General features: G+C 36.6%; 1 protein-coding gene across 2 annotated transcripts in view; it reads right to left on the reverse strand.

The window, feature by feature from the left end:
- The window catches only part of ngfb (nerve growth factor b (beta polypeptide)), a 27190-nt gene that overhangs the window by 7040 nt on the left and 5458 nt on the right, over positions 1-14692 (reverse strand). The window contains exon 1 of one of the 2 annotated variants that reach the window (XM_014008654.1): positions 148-266. The exons of the other annotated variant lie outside the window; for it this stretch is intronic. The gene's annotated coding sequence lies outside the window, so the exon portion shown is untranslated. Of the gene's footprint in view, positions 1-147; positions 267-14692 lie in introns of those variants that run through there. 2 annotated transcript variants of the gene reach the window in all.

The raw sequence follows: 14692 nt of genomic DNA on the forward strand, positions 1-14692 counted from the left end.
CCCAAAAAAAAAAAAAAAAAAAAAAAAACCCCCCACCCCCCCCCCCCCCCCCCCAAAAAAAAAAAAAAAAAAAAAACTTTCACAAAGACTGGAATTATGTAAGTGGAAAAAAGTACAACAAAGAACACATTGAGCATTTTTCTGTACCTTTCAGTGTCTTCACATGAACTGTTTCACCTCTGAGGCTCTGCGAGGACGTTATTGGAGCTCAGCGCGTTCCGGGCGCCTCCTGCCATAAGGCCCGGCTGTGGCCCCCCATGCAGCACGCCCCTGCCGCCCCCCCCCACCACCACCCTGCTCTGCCTCCGCTCTTCAGTCCTGTTGAGAGACGAGCAGAGAAAGTGTCTCGGTCGCCTCATAAAACTCATTGTAAACACATTCTCTATGAGACAAATACGGGAAAAATGAGTGCACAAGTTTTTCCCGCTCACCAGCTCATCAGATAATCGACATACCAAAACAAAAGACGTGCACGATGTCGCTCCTTTCAGAGCTTAAAAGCAACACATTAATGATGCCAGTGTTTTTGGATGCATGAGCTTTATGAGGTTTGTCAAGACCTAAACACTCCTGTGCCCTTACAGACAGATATATGGCAAAGCATTTAACGTTTAAAGCCTATTAAGTAGAAACCAGATCATTGTGGAATCCTGGGTTTTATGGCAACACATAAACATAGAAGATTTAAAGTGGCGTAAACACTTCATAAAGTTGGTTTAAATCTGGGTATTCTCAATGCTCATGGTTAAGTTATGTTAAAAAAATGTATCAAATTGTGTTTTCTATTAGTTCCACTGAGCAATACACAAACACTGATTACAATCAACCAGAACCAGGATGTTTTCCACCCTTCTTTTCCTTTTCCTCCAACAAAAACRTACCGCAAAGAGGACAATATAGCTGTTCTAATCATCCTTGAGAATCTTAATTATCCCTAATAGCTTGCACCTTAAAATGGAGCTACCCTTTATTTGGTTTTAATCTAATGTTTGCTTTTAAACTACCGTTTTACAGGTTAGCTAAAAGCCTGTGTAAAATGTACGGAATGTAAGCTATATGTAACCAGAAATAAATGGGCTGTTAATTTAAATTACTGCGTTGTCCTGTATATAATCCACACCAGAACAGGAAGCGTTTAACGATTCGCCAAAGGTGGTCTCTGCGTGTCTGGGTGGGATTTAATTGGGTGAGAGCCTGATACATTTTTAAAGGATCGACTCATTTCTCTTGAATGTTTTATTCTTTAGCTTCTCAACTGTTACTTGAGGTTATTAAACTAATAAAAAACAAACAACATTAGACTAATTCCCTCAAAATCAATATATGTTATTACGTACATAAACATACCAAACAGTTGTGCTCTGATGAATCCAGCCCTTCCACAATGCTGCACTGCTTTACTGGAATCCATCTGTGTGCAATATTAAACATAACTAAGAGGGAAAAACCCRTCCACATGAAGGTGATGACAGAGTGAATAATAAGCCTTGATGTTGAGATAATTGCCAGTTGACCTGAGGGACATGATTGTTAAATTTTATAATCCAAAGTGAAGGAGRACATTAATGCAGGGCTAAGGATTGACACAAGATGAAAAACTAAATTATTTTCATTTTAAATGAGATTCAAACGTAGTGCGCAGCTGAACCGGGATTTAAATAGGTGTTAAGGATGTAAAAGTCAGGAACAAAGACAGAAAAGTTAAAGAGAGATATGTAAAAGACTAACCAATGTGGACATGAACGTTCGAAAATTAAAAAGCATACTACAGGAGAAGGCCCGGTGCATATCAGCGATAAGAAAAGGTGGTAAACATGATAAGAAAACAGGAAAAAGATGAGCAACAAAAACTAAGAATAAAACTAGGACTTTGCGGCAACAAGACAGATTAAACATTAATCTACATGTACAATTAGGCCACAAGTAAACCAGAATTATAATCTAAAATAACAAAGAACTTCACAAAACTTACTCTCCTAAAAATCACAGACAACAGCTGTGATGGCCTGGGTCTGGATATAGATTTAAATGTTTCAAAAAGTAAAGAGCAGTGACTCAAGACTTTTACATAGTATTGTATTTAACACCCTTTGTGTTTGGATAAGGTATGCAGTAAAGTCATCCAATACATATCTTCTCTTTACAGTGTGAATGAACTAAATCAGCAGATCAGCCGGTTATGTGCTCTGTTAGTCCTGAATGGCGAGGCCACCCATAACCACCAACTGACAGCACATTAGCTCTAATGGAGTCAGCTTAATGAACCCTGGACAGATTGAGTGACAGGCAGCCAGAGTTGGCTCACAATCCGGTCTGCAGACCAGGGACAATCTAGCAACATCCAAAAAAAAAAAAAAAAAAAAAAAAAAAAAAAAAAAACTGGCAGCGCCTTCATTCAAACGGTAAAAGTCACAGACTCCTGTGGAAACCCGATCCACCAGAGCTGGCTCTCATTCAAAGGGGGAGGGAGGTGTAGGTGACTTTATCTGAAAGCCACTAGTGGGCTTTGAATGACACGTTGCTCATTATGTTCCTGTGGTCATTCATGCAAAACTGATCAGAAGGTTGAGGCTGACTTTGGGTTCTCAACTACTATCAAACATTTTTGGGAAAGAAATGTTTCATAAACCTAAAAACATTACTAAACAAGGCTTTATTTGTTTAACCTGTAGCCTGGTCTTGACCAAGATGTTCACCTCATGTCTTTGACTGAYGTCACAGCTGATAACTGTCTGATAAAACATCACTTCAAAACTGACCAGACTTATACTTTAGGTTTGAACCCATTCATCTTTTGGAAAAAGTCCAATTTGGGCACTTGTGAACATATTTGTGTCTCAGTTACTTTTTGATTTTTGTTAAAAATAGTGCCATAATAAAACATACCTGTTCTTTTAATCAAACCATAGGACTTTAACATTCATAACTGCTACATTTGATTGTAGTTTGTGGTTTTCTTACTGTCTATGCTTATTTATTTACATGTATATATTTTTTACTTATTTCAATTTTTTTCAGTGATTTTTGGTCAACTGTGGCATGGAAACGGCTGCACCGATCAACATGAAATTTGGCATGAATTTAGAGGTGTCCATTCTACGTTGTATCAGCCAACAGTTTTACGATAGACCCCATATTTGAGGAAGGGGCTCGTTCTAAAAAGGAGGTGTCTGGACACACAAAAATGCTTATAACTCCAAAACTATTCAACATAGGAGCTTTTTGTTGATTTTGCAGATTTTTGTTGTTTATCTCTGATGAAGGGCTATCCATCGGGCTCAACAATGACACCCCCCAACCCCCAACCCCCACCCCGGATGCCCACCCGAAACAATAAATCTGTTCTGGTGAGTTCTGAGTTGTGGTGCATTGATGCTTCGCGTATGTGTGTCGTCATTTATGTGCAGTATCAAGTTATTACATGTAATTTACAGTGTTCACTTCATATGTAAACCATTTGAAACATTGTTTCTGAATAATAGTAACAAAACCTTCTTACACCAAAGCTGTTTTGAAGCTTTTCATATTCCAGGGTTTCTTCCAAGTTATTTTTACAGTTTTGCACAAACTTTTTTTTGTTTTGCTTCAGCCTGCAGACTAAATGCATAAACAATTTAGCTAAAGACTGCTTTATGTTTATTTTTTCAAAAAAGAAAAAAAAATACTCAAACCTTTTGGCGTTATTTTGCAACTAGATTGCTTCGCTGTCATCATTCCGCTGCCTGCCAAAATGTAGCTTGGAGAAACCATAAAAAGCTTTTGTATCTACTAAAACATTATAATTTCTACATTGTTACAGTATGTCCTGTTCCCGTCTTAATTGATGGATGGGAATCTCCTAATTGACAGGTTCTGCTGCTCTTCTGTGGTCGTTTTATGGAAACACATTTAGAGGCAGGAAGATGCTGCAGTGAAAGGATCTAAACACCACTCGGTTTGCCTGTCAAAGGTAAACAAAGATTTTATTGCTATGGTAACTGCACAATATGTTTCTTCAGGAAGTATGCTTTTTTGTTGAAGTCTCAAATTGAAAGTTTAGTTGTATGAAAAAAGGAACGGAGTAAAGAAAACCATCAGTGTCATRAAGGCAGAATGTTTTTTTTTTTTTCACTCGGAGCTTGTGTAGCTTCACATCCCGTTTCGGGTAAAAATAAYTTAAAACAGTGAATGAAATTTGATTCATGTTCTGTTGGAGAAATACTCCTTCTTATAGAATGCAGATCTTGGATCAGGACGCCCACTGTGTATTTAATTTGGAGCTCTTTAGACAGAAACCCAGCACACCCACGCTACCAGAGCAGCAGCATGTGATGGCTGACAACAGGCTGAGGACAGAAAAGAGCTGCTTTCAGTTTGCTTTCAAAAATAATTTCAAAGGTCTGTTTTTAACATGTTTGTTTTAGTTTTGTTTAATTTTATTTTGATCTTCAAGTGCTGGTTTCTACCTTTAAAATACTGGAATTAATGGGTAATTAACCCCTCAACAAATAACTTTCTCTCAGGGCAAAGTCAAATAACATCATTTGACATCTACTTTGGAAAACCCCAGTAAACATAATCCTTCCCAGAACGTTTTAAAGAAACTATGTTTTAAAACTTCAAACGAACAGAGTTATGGATTGCATTAAGAAAAATCCACAAAGAGTCGACTACTGAATGGAAACTGTAAATTGACATAATCTAAGTTGATAAATATGTTGGAGTATAATTTCTCTCCTCTGTTTTCTTGTGTTTTTCTCACATGGCCTGAAGACACGCTTTCCACACTTGCTAACCTGCCTTGGCTTGTCCACAAGTTGTAGGGAAGTGAAACGTCTTATTTTACTTTTGGCAACTAGTCAAAGAAAGCATGTTAAAAAGGAAAATGGTATGCAATTGAAGCTTATGATTTCCCATTTCTCCTAACTGCTGGCCGCGTAGCATCTAGCAGAAGCAATTTTCTGTTTTGCTGTTATCAGACAGCTATGCAGGAAACTGTTTCAAATGCAGCAAAATCTTGGGCTGAGTAGCGTAAGCTCCGCTGGCAGTCAGCTGTGATTTAAGGCAGATGTGTGGAAGTCTCTTTGACACAGACACACTAAGGCCCCTCTAGGTCCAAACCGAGCCCAAACCGAGTCAAACCAAAAACTACAACAGGCAGGATCAGTCGATCAGCAAGAGCTGATAACTGGGTTTTTTTTAATCCGAAGTGCCCAGAGACACAAATCACTCAGCTGAAAGTAAAGGTGGAGCGATGTCATTTTTGCTTGTGTGTGTAGCTATGTGAGTGTGGGGTCAATCCCATTCAAGATGGYAGCCATAACTAAACAACTTTAACAAACATAGCCAGAACATGTGAATATCCTAACTGAGGTTTCGTCAATGAAATCTAAAAAAAAAACATGAACAGAAAAGGAAGAAAAGCAAAAGCAAAAATGTTGTCATCTCACATGTTACTTTAGCCTGGTGAAAACTAGCCCCTTGTCCTATGCTTTGCTTTTTACAGAGGGTCTGGACCGGTCAAGGATCTGATTTACCCAATCGYCAACGTTTGGCCGTGACATATGTACGGAACGGAAGCTAAGCTAAGAAGCTAACCGGAAATTGTGTGCGCTGTAAACAACCATTCAGTACTGGAAAGAGAGAAGTATTGAGCCGAACAAGATAGGAGTTTTTCTGTTCATTTAGGAGATTGCTCCTCTTCTACAGCTCCTCTGACTTGTGGGGTCCCGCAAGGCTCTATTCTAGGCCCTCTGCTTTTTAATCTTTATATGTTTGCCTCTGGGGTCCGTTTTTAATAAACACAGGATTCCTTTTCACTGTTTTGCTGACGACATTCAGGTCTACCTGCCYATCAAGCCAGGTTTGATTARTTCATTCAAATCACTCCTGAGCTGTCTGAATGACATAAAAATCTGGCTGAAATTAAATTCCCTGAATCTAGACGAAAGTAAGACAGAAGTCATCAGCTTTGGTAAAGACATTTCTCCTGACAATCTTGGTCCTTTGGCTTCATACAGCTGCTCTGCTGTCAGAAATTTGGGTTTCATTTTTGATAATGTGTTTAAAATGGACAGGCAGATAAACGCAGTGGTTAAATTAATTTTTTTTCCACCTAAAGCTTATTGCTAAGGTGAAGACATATCTTCCAAAGACCTAGAGAAAGTGATTCATGCTCTTTTTACATCTCGTTTGAATTATTGTAATTCTTTGCATGTTGGTTTAGATAAATCTTCTCTGCATCAATTACAAGTTGTCCAGAACGCAGCAGCTCGTCTTTTAACAGGAACTAAAAAATACGAACACATATCCCCGGGTTTGGCTTCTCTTCATTGGCTTCCTGTTCATTTTAGGATACATTTTAAGATATTATTGCTTACTTTTAAAGCTTTAAAAGGTCTGGCCCCATCCTACCTGCGTGATCTCATTAACATCTACACTTCAGTTAGAGCACTTTGGTCATCCAACCAGTTCCTCTTAGATGTTCCTRGRTCYAGGCTAAAGTTTAGAGGTGATCGKACCTTTGCAGTTTCTGCCCCAAAATTCTGGAATGGTTTACATCTTAGCATACGGACTGCTGAGACTGTTGAGACTTTTCAATCTCTACTTAAAACTCACTTTTACTCCCTGGCCTTTCATTCTGGTAGAGTTTGAGATTCTTTTAAAGATAATGTTTTTAATGTTTTTCTGTATTTTAAATTGATTTTATTGTCTACATTTATGTGTTACTCTGTTGTTTTATTCATTTGGCTGAATTGTGAAGCACTTTGTTGTTTTTTATGTGCTATATAAATAAATTGACATTGACATTGACATTGACAAGATGGCTGTAAATGAGTGCCGCAGGCTTTTTGAGACCAATTTAATTTAATTTGGAAGCCTTGTTAACACGGACTGGATTCATTCACTTCCTCCGTTGCCATTGCTAAACTACAAGCGGACTAAAATGGCGCAGACAATCAACGTCCTCTTTCACAACCCCTCCTTCTATTCGCTGATTGACCCAGTTGAAATTCTACCGGAGAAATCCTTGTCTATGGGAGAAATCCCAGAYRGAGCAGTGAAGGAAAACTAGAATTGAGCGGAACTGTGAATGAAGGCAAGAGACAGGCTAATGTTGCTGGAGTATCGAAGGAAATCAGATGGATTTTTTTCAAACACAAAAACCTGGTACACTTCAATCCTAACAGTACTCTCAGACAGAGGCTGGTCCATAAGAATCAAAGCCCCCCACAAACACAAACGGATTACTATGTTGTGTCTGCAGCTCAGGGCATCATAGAAATTTTCAGACTTCTATGTTTGAGAGGTTTCAGGTTCAAGCTCAGGTTGCACCAAGAAGGGCATTCATGTTGCCTAATATTTTCCTGCCAGCCGAAAGATAAACAGCATCAATAAATTAATAACATCAAAAGTCAACCAAAATAAAAAAAAACAACAGTTAATCTACTTTTGCCAACACAAAAATGGTTATAACATCTTCCAAATTACAAATGATGAAGTAAAGTTCATGTGGTAGAAGCTGTGAGACTTTCTCAACATTTAATTTGATCATCAACACAACTCACRTCTAACTATGGTGGCCAGCTTGAATTCAAACTCTGCCATACAAGGTAGCGGGCAAAATGCATTCCTTAAAGTAATGCTGAGCCTTTAATCATGGTTTGGTATTGACAGGTTTATCAGCTCACACACAAACATATGTGTTTCACCACATCGGTTGCAAAGTATAGATCTCACATCTGCAAACAAACACAAACACTATGATGAACTTTGACATCTGAGATAAGAAGAAATTCCAACAGAATATAACATTGTTAAACTTAAGAGCCTTTTTCATTCAAAACTAAAGCCAGACATTTAAGACAATCCCCGGAGAGTAACAAACGGCTGATTTGAGGACAGTTTTGAAACTGATTGCGTTTCGTTTTGGCTGCATTGAGAAAAAACAGATTGCCCCTATTTCTATAYAAACTGTAACCAAACACAACAAAATGCAGTCCCTGTCAAAGTTCTGCAGATTAGCTAAACATATTCTTACAACACTGAGTCGAGGAGGTCAGGATGTGCGTTGTTTTCATCATCCAGTGGCTCACAATCAACAATGAGCATTTGTTTTGAGCTCAGACTTTGGCAGATGTTGGGTGTCTGAGATGAACTTGATCACCATCTAATTTCCTCATCATTTAACTTCAAAAAAAGATAAAACTTCCTGTTYGATCAGTTTTCCTGCTGATAACTCTGATGTTTTGTTTTTGTCAGGAGGAAAGCCGACGTAATTATTGGAGAATGTAAAAATGGTCAAGTTTCTCAGAAGTGGCGTTTCGTTCTTGGACAGGAGAGCTGCTTTTAGTTCTCTGTTCGCTAAGGAAATTGTTTGGCCAGACCTTTACATCCTCCTGTGTCCACACTTGGCCAGTGTTGAGTCTGTCATAATAAAAATMAGATCCTTTGAAAAATCTGTTGCCAGACACATTTTTCACATTTAGGACCTTTGATGGAAAACACTGAACCCAGTATTCTTTTTTTTAACACAAAGACTACATTTATATTACTGCTTTGTGTATCTGTCAATGGAATTAATTTAAAAAATGTTGATTATTGKCTCTTTTTTGCACTTCCAGATGTCACCTGTGCATCTTCTCTGGTGTAAAACACCTGCTAAACCTGGTGTTTGCAGTCCAGTGCAGTGACAGTTCAGACCTCAGAACCCCTCAAACACAAGGCACAACTCAAGACARCCATCTCTTCAGGTCAGGACTTAACGTCCTCGTCTGAAATATAAGAGACACTCTTCTGAGGATGGTAATAGTCACATACAGAGAAGACAGAGAGGGGGGCGTGAGGGAAACCAGATACAGTACTGTATGTCAAACAGGAAAAAAAAACTACGTTAAACAGAGGAGGTCTCTAGTTTCAACTTTCCAACACAAACAATGCAGTTTTGAAACTCATCTCCTGTCACTTTTACATCAGTTTATTCACTTGWATTTTTTTAATTCAAAGTTTATTTAACAGGGACAATGTGCAAAATAAAACAGTAATAAAAACTGCTTTGCACCAGAACTGAAGAAATATATTCTAAAATCAAACATGCAGCAATAGTCCATACRTGTCCTAAATAMWACAAAGTCATAAAATACAATAATRAAAAACAGTTCTAAATATCAAACTTTTGTTCTGTAATCATTATGGGGGAGGGGAGGAGGAGCGATTTGCACGTGAGTTTAGTTTGTAAAAATGAAGCAACTCGTTGCAGTTTTAAAACGTAGGAAGTTTCTTTAACACAAACTTTTATCCTGGAAAACTTACACCCATAACCTTTTTTTTATTTCTTTCTTTTTTTCCCCTCTGAGGCATTGATGTTACTGCCACACCATGACATGCTGTCTTCTGTATAGTATTTTGTAAATGTACTTACTGCTAAGCAATTTGTTCGGTTATCTCACCAAACTTCCCCCCACTAGAGAGAAATGTAGAGGAAAGCGAGGATCATCCTTTTCTCCTTCTTCACCCTATTTTCTACGGACAGATGTTTCTTAATAAAAGTAACAGTGAGTGATTCATTCTGTGAAAAAGAGAATAAAGAAATGGATTTCCATTCATTTAAAAGTGATTGATGCCTTTGTTTCCTTCATAAATTAGGTTTTAAACATTCTGATGAGGAATCAGTCAGATCAGTCATTGAAAAGTTATGAATAAAGTGATTAAAAATAGCCTTTTTATTAGATGGCAAAACATAAGTGCGAGACCCACCCACCCACACACACACATGAACACACACACAACATTCAGGAACCTCCTGAACAGCCAGCAGACATGGACCCGTGCTAAGTGTTGGCACGTCTTGTATTTTTGTGGTTTCACTTTTTTTACACTTACAAAAACATTAGTAACCACAAAAAGAAGCATGGTGTATTTATCAAAAATAATTTTTGAAAGAGTAGATGTTCTCTCTCATTTCCAACAGAGTCCATCAAAACCAGACTGTCTTTTTGTGGGAAACCCTACTCATAATATCTTTTAAAAATAATGCATCGCAGCTTCACAGTTTAAATATATATATAATTTTACAACTTTATTTTCACCAGGACATAATTTCAGAGTATTGTTTTCATTATATTTATCGGACAAGGTTTTGGCTATGCTAAATGATACTATTTGAAAAAGGTTACCATAAAACTAGACAATGAGTTTAAATAAAAGTGAAAAGTGAAGTTTAGCTTACTGTATTCATATTCGTTACTGAAGTGACAAATGTTATTTAGCTGCATATTATTTAGACAATAGGACAATWATTTTTACCAAGTTCAATTAAGTTTCCATATGAATCTTTTGAACCCAGAACATGAAGAGAGGATCTGTTGGATCTTCAGAGGAAAGTCTGACACGTTTCGCTGTGATTTAACAGGTAGTGACTTCAAACTTCGTGCAGCAGGAACAAATCAGAATGTGAGTTGGCTTGAACCATGACAATTGTTTTGATACCTTGAGGAAACGGAAATGCGCTTCAGTTTTKCTGGCTTCAATTTCTGCTTTTGCTTTGACTTTCAGTGATAAACTTTTGTTTGACTGGCTGTGTTTCACTGCTCGTCTAGACCTTCAAACGTCCGACACCTCTGCGGTTCCCTCACTGCAACCGCTGAKTTTGACAGAGCAGCTTTCTGCATCCTCACATTATGGTCGCCGTGTTTCCAAATAAATTCATTCCTGCTGTTATGGGAGGCAAACAAAGTAACTCCACAAACGTGGCAGGGTGCGTGTTAGGATCCATATGTGATGGTATGTTTGACTTTTTCTTTTTTTAGCCGACTGTTTGCACGCCGAGTGTTCAGAGGTCATCTCATTTCCATGCAAAAACTCAAATCAAAGAAAAGAAAATATTTTGTTAGACTTGATTTCTGGTCAAATCAAAGCTTTGAATTAGATGATTGCTGTTTAGTTTCAGCAGAACAGAAAGCGGAACACATTTGTCATCAGCTTTGGGTCAAGTTTCTATAAGATTGAAGGCCTGGCAATTCATAAAGAAATGTTTAATACCATTTGTTCTTCTGCCAAAGTTTCAGACTAAAATCTTCTTATGYTGTCAAAGGACAGAGCTGCAGGATTCAGTGTTTTTTTTCCAGAAAGTTTAATGAAAATCCGTCCTTATTTACGAGATACTTTGTCAAAAGACAGTTGAAAAAATTGGCCAATTTTAAGAGAAGATCTTGAGCAATTTGTTGTCGCCTTTAGAGGATTTGTGGAATTTATGTCTCAGATTCTACTACAGCAACTTTTTGTATCTCTTGTGTTTTCTAAGGTCAGCTGGTTATACAGCTGGTTTACAAAATGTAGGTGTAGATCAGAGGTGGGAACTCAAGTCACATGACTTGGAGTCATGTGACTTGAGTGATTAATATTATGACTTTAGACTTAACGTGGAAAAAATGTTCAAAGACTTGTGACGTGACTTGGACTTTTACACCAATGTCTTGGGACTTGAATTGGACTCGACCCTGTTTACCTGAAACGACTTGCCCAAAATCTAAAATTTAAAACACTTTATTTATAAAGTGGGCCTCGTTAATTAATTTCACTCAGCCAGACCGTTCCTCTTTTTTTTCGCACTCTGCACATAATGTGTGCGTATCAAGTATTTCAATGTGATACTTGAGTAAAAGTACAAGGATCTTATCATAAAAATACTTTGATAATAGTTAGTCTTCTCTAAAAATCTTACTTGAGTAAAAGTCTTAAAGTATCTGATATTTTTTGTACTTAAGTAWCAAAAGTAAATTTCTGACACAAAATCTACTTAAGTATTAAAAGTAAAAGTACTGAGTAAAAGTGAGCAGTTAGATTTTCCAAAATGACATTTATTGGGAGGTGACTTCTCCAAAAAAACTTTTTTTCTAACGGAGTGCAGCTGTGATGGGTTGTGTACAAGCTAATAGGGTGTCAGAATGGTATATATATATACTTCTCATCCAACCACAATTAAATTCACTCTATCCAGGAGACACAGTTTATCAGGATAGTATTTTTTTAAGTAATAACTCAGAATAAAATAGGAGTAACGACTTTCTACTTCTTGCCTTTTTAAAAAATGTAGTGAGTAGAAAGTACAGATAATTGTGTAAAAATGTAATGAGTAAAAGTAAAAAAATATGCTGAAAAATAATTCCTCAAGTAAAATACAGATAACAAAACTTCTATTTAAGTAGCAAAGTATTTGTACTTAGTTACTTTACAACTCTGTGCGTGAGCTGCAAGCACAGCAAATCAAATTAACCCGATTTTTTTAAAATGGAAAATTATAGTTTAAAGGAAGAATATTTTTGCAGCCAAGTTCATTTGAACTGTGCAACACAGAGGTGTAATTTTAAAATGATTTTTTTTAAATACTTTGTAAGTTCAGCTGCACGTTTCATCATGATTTCAGATCAATATAGATTTAAAAGAAGAGCACATGGTTTATTATTTACATTTAACATATAACTGTATCATTGTTAAAAAAAGACAAAACAATTTAAAATTGTAAGTTTAAGACTTGGGACTTGACTTGACAGTTGCTTGTCTTGACTTGAGATTTGACTTGGGACTTGAAGATAAAGACTTGAGACTTACTCGAGACTTGCAAAACAAAGACTTGGTCCCACCTATAACTATTGGTTACTCATTGAGAGTTTTATAAAAATCAGTGTAGTGTTTTTTGAGATATTTTAGTAAGTGAAAGACACTCAAACACAAACAAGGACAAACACATTATTATTTAACTTTGCCTTCTGGCAGGGAGCAATAAAAATAATCAAGGCATATTGCTAACCGAGTATTAGGGCCACACAATAAGATTTTTTTTTATTATTATTACGAGATTAAAGTCGTAATTTTATGAGAATAAAGTCATAATTTTACGCGATTAAAGTCATAATTTTACGAGATTAATATTACAAGAAAAAAGTCATAATCATGACGTGCCCCGTTCCTCATTTCCTCCTTATTTTCCTCGCACCTGCTGTGTACAGCCATGTCTCTGAGTTTATAAACTAGTCCATGATGACTCAGGTAGCTACTGTTAAATTAATATGATTTCATCCAAATTACCTACGTGACGACTAAATCCGTCAATGCATCCATTAATTACAACACAGCTTCAGTTTACTGTCGTTTGCACAATTTCCAAGTCCTGCTACTGATAATTTGATGCTAATGTGCTAAAAGATTAACTATTTATTTTAAGCAATACTAAAGAACAAATTGACAAGTTGATCAACATTCCTCATTTTAATGCAGTAACTGCATGCGTTTTCATGTAAAGGCTACAATATTATGACTTTTTTCTCGTGATATTGACTTTAATCTTGTAATATTAGGATTTTAAACTTGTAATTTTGTGACTTTAATCTTATAATATTACGACTTTAATCTCGTAATATTACAACTTTATTCTCGTAATATTACGAGTTTAATCTCATAATATTATGACTTTATTTTTATACGACTTTAATGTCGTAATATTATGACTTTATTCTCGTAATTTAAAAAAAATTAAAAAAAATCTCGTTGTGTGGCCCTAATTCAATATATTCCGTCGTATGTTAGAATAATGAACATAGTCTTAATAAGCAATAGAAATATTTAAATAGTTATAGTAAATACCTGAATTTTCATACAAGTTGGCAAGCTCCAGACCTACTTCTTATGTGTGTGTGTGTTTCTGTGTGTGTTGGTATGTGTGTGCAATGTTCCCTCTTAGATGATGAGGTACTCCAGCTTGCAGGGGCACTTCACCACAGAGAGGCAGTGCTGCTCAGTCACAGGCTCAGACCTGCTAGAATGCTCAGAGACTCATGTTTACAATGTTTTTTTAATCATTTAATGCACTGAAGTGTTTTCATCGGTCCACATTAAAGTTCATCCAGTGTCAGAGGAGAGACTGACTGTGTCCAGGTGTACAGCAGGTCTAAACAGTGGCCTGTGCTGCTCTTTGTGTTTTAAAGTCAGTATCTGGTTCACAGAACCGGGCCTGAGGCTGCAAAGATGATCCGACATGTCTTTATAGAAGCATAGATTCTGCTGCAATTATATATGAAAGGTGGATAATCAAGATTGATGCCGATGAGGAGGAACTGAGGCCTTTCAAATGGAAAAGAAGATAATTACAGTCAGGTTTTTTTGAGCAAAATGGAATGGAAGGATAAATTTTTCCCCTGTTTGTATTACATCTAACTATAGGAAACTATAACAAATCATAAAGTAAATAACAAACAATGTTTAGAGTTTGATGTAAAACCATAAATACATTAAGTTTAAAATGGTCGTGTTGTTACCTTTGCAAATATTTTCAAATTTTAATCAAAAAGGAATGACGTCCCTTGAAGCACTGCACGTTGACCACTGCCTTTCATGCTAGAGTTTTAGACTAAAATTAAATTTATGATGAGAAATGATGGAGTTGAAGCCATTTTGGTCAAACTTTAACAACTTTAAATGCACTTGTGTTTTTTTTTTATCTGACATGTTAGCGCTTGGTGTATAACAATAATGCATTCAGGTCTACATTACAAACTTCACATRTAATTGAAAACAAGCAGTGCTCTGCATTTCCAAAAGGGAAGGTAACTTCCTCTACAGTTATCACAAAACAGTGTTTAGCAATAAGAGAGAACTTTTATTTTTTGCAAAATTTTTCAAATATTTTTCAGTTTTATTTTCAAAATCAAGTGTGAAT

This window comes from Austrofundulus limnaeus, unplaced genomic scaffold, assembly GCF_001266775.1.
Source record: "Austrofundulus limnaeus strain Quisiro unplaced genomic scaffold, Austrofundulus_limnaeus-1.0 Scaffold51, whole genome shotgun sequence".
Classification (NCBI taxonomy): domain Eukaryota; kingdom Metazoa; phylum Chordata; class Actinopteri; order Cyprinodontiformes; family Rivulidae; genus Austrofundulus; species Austrofundulus limnaeus.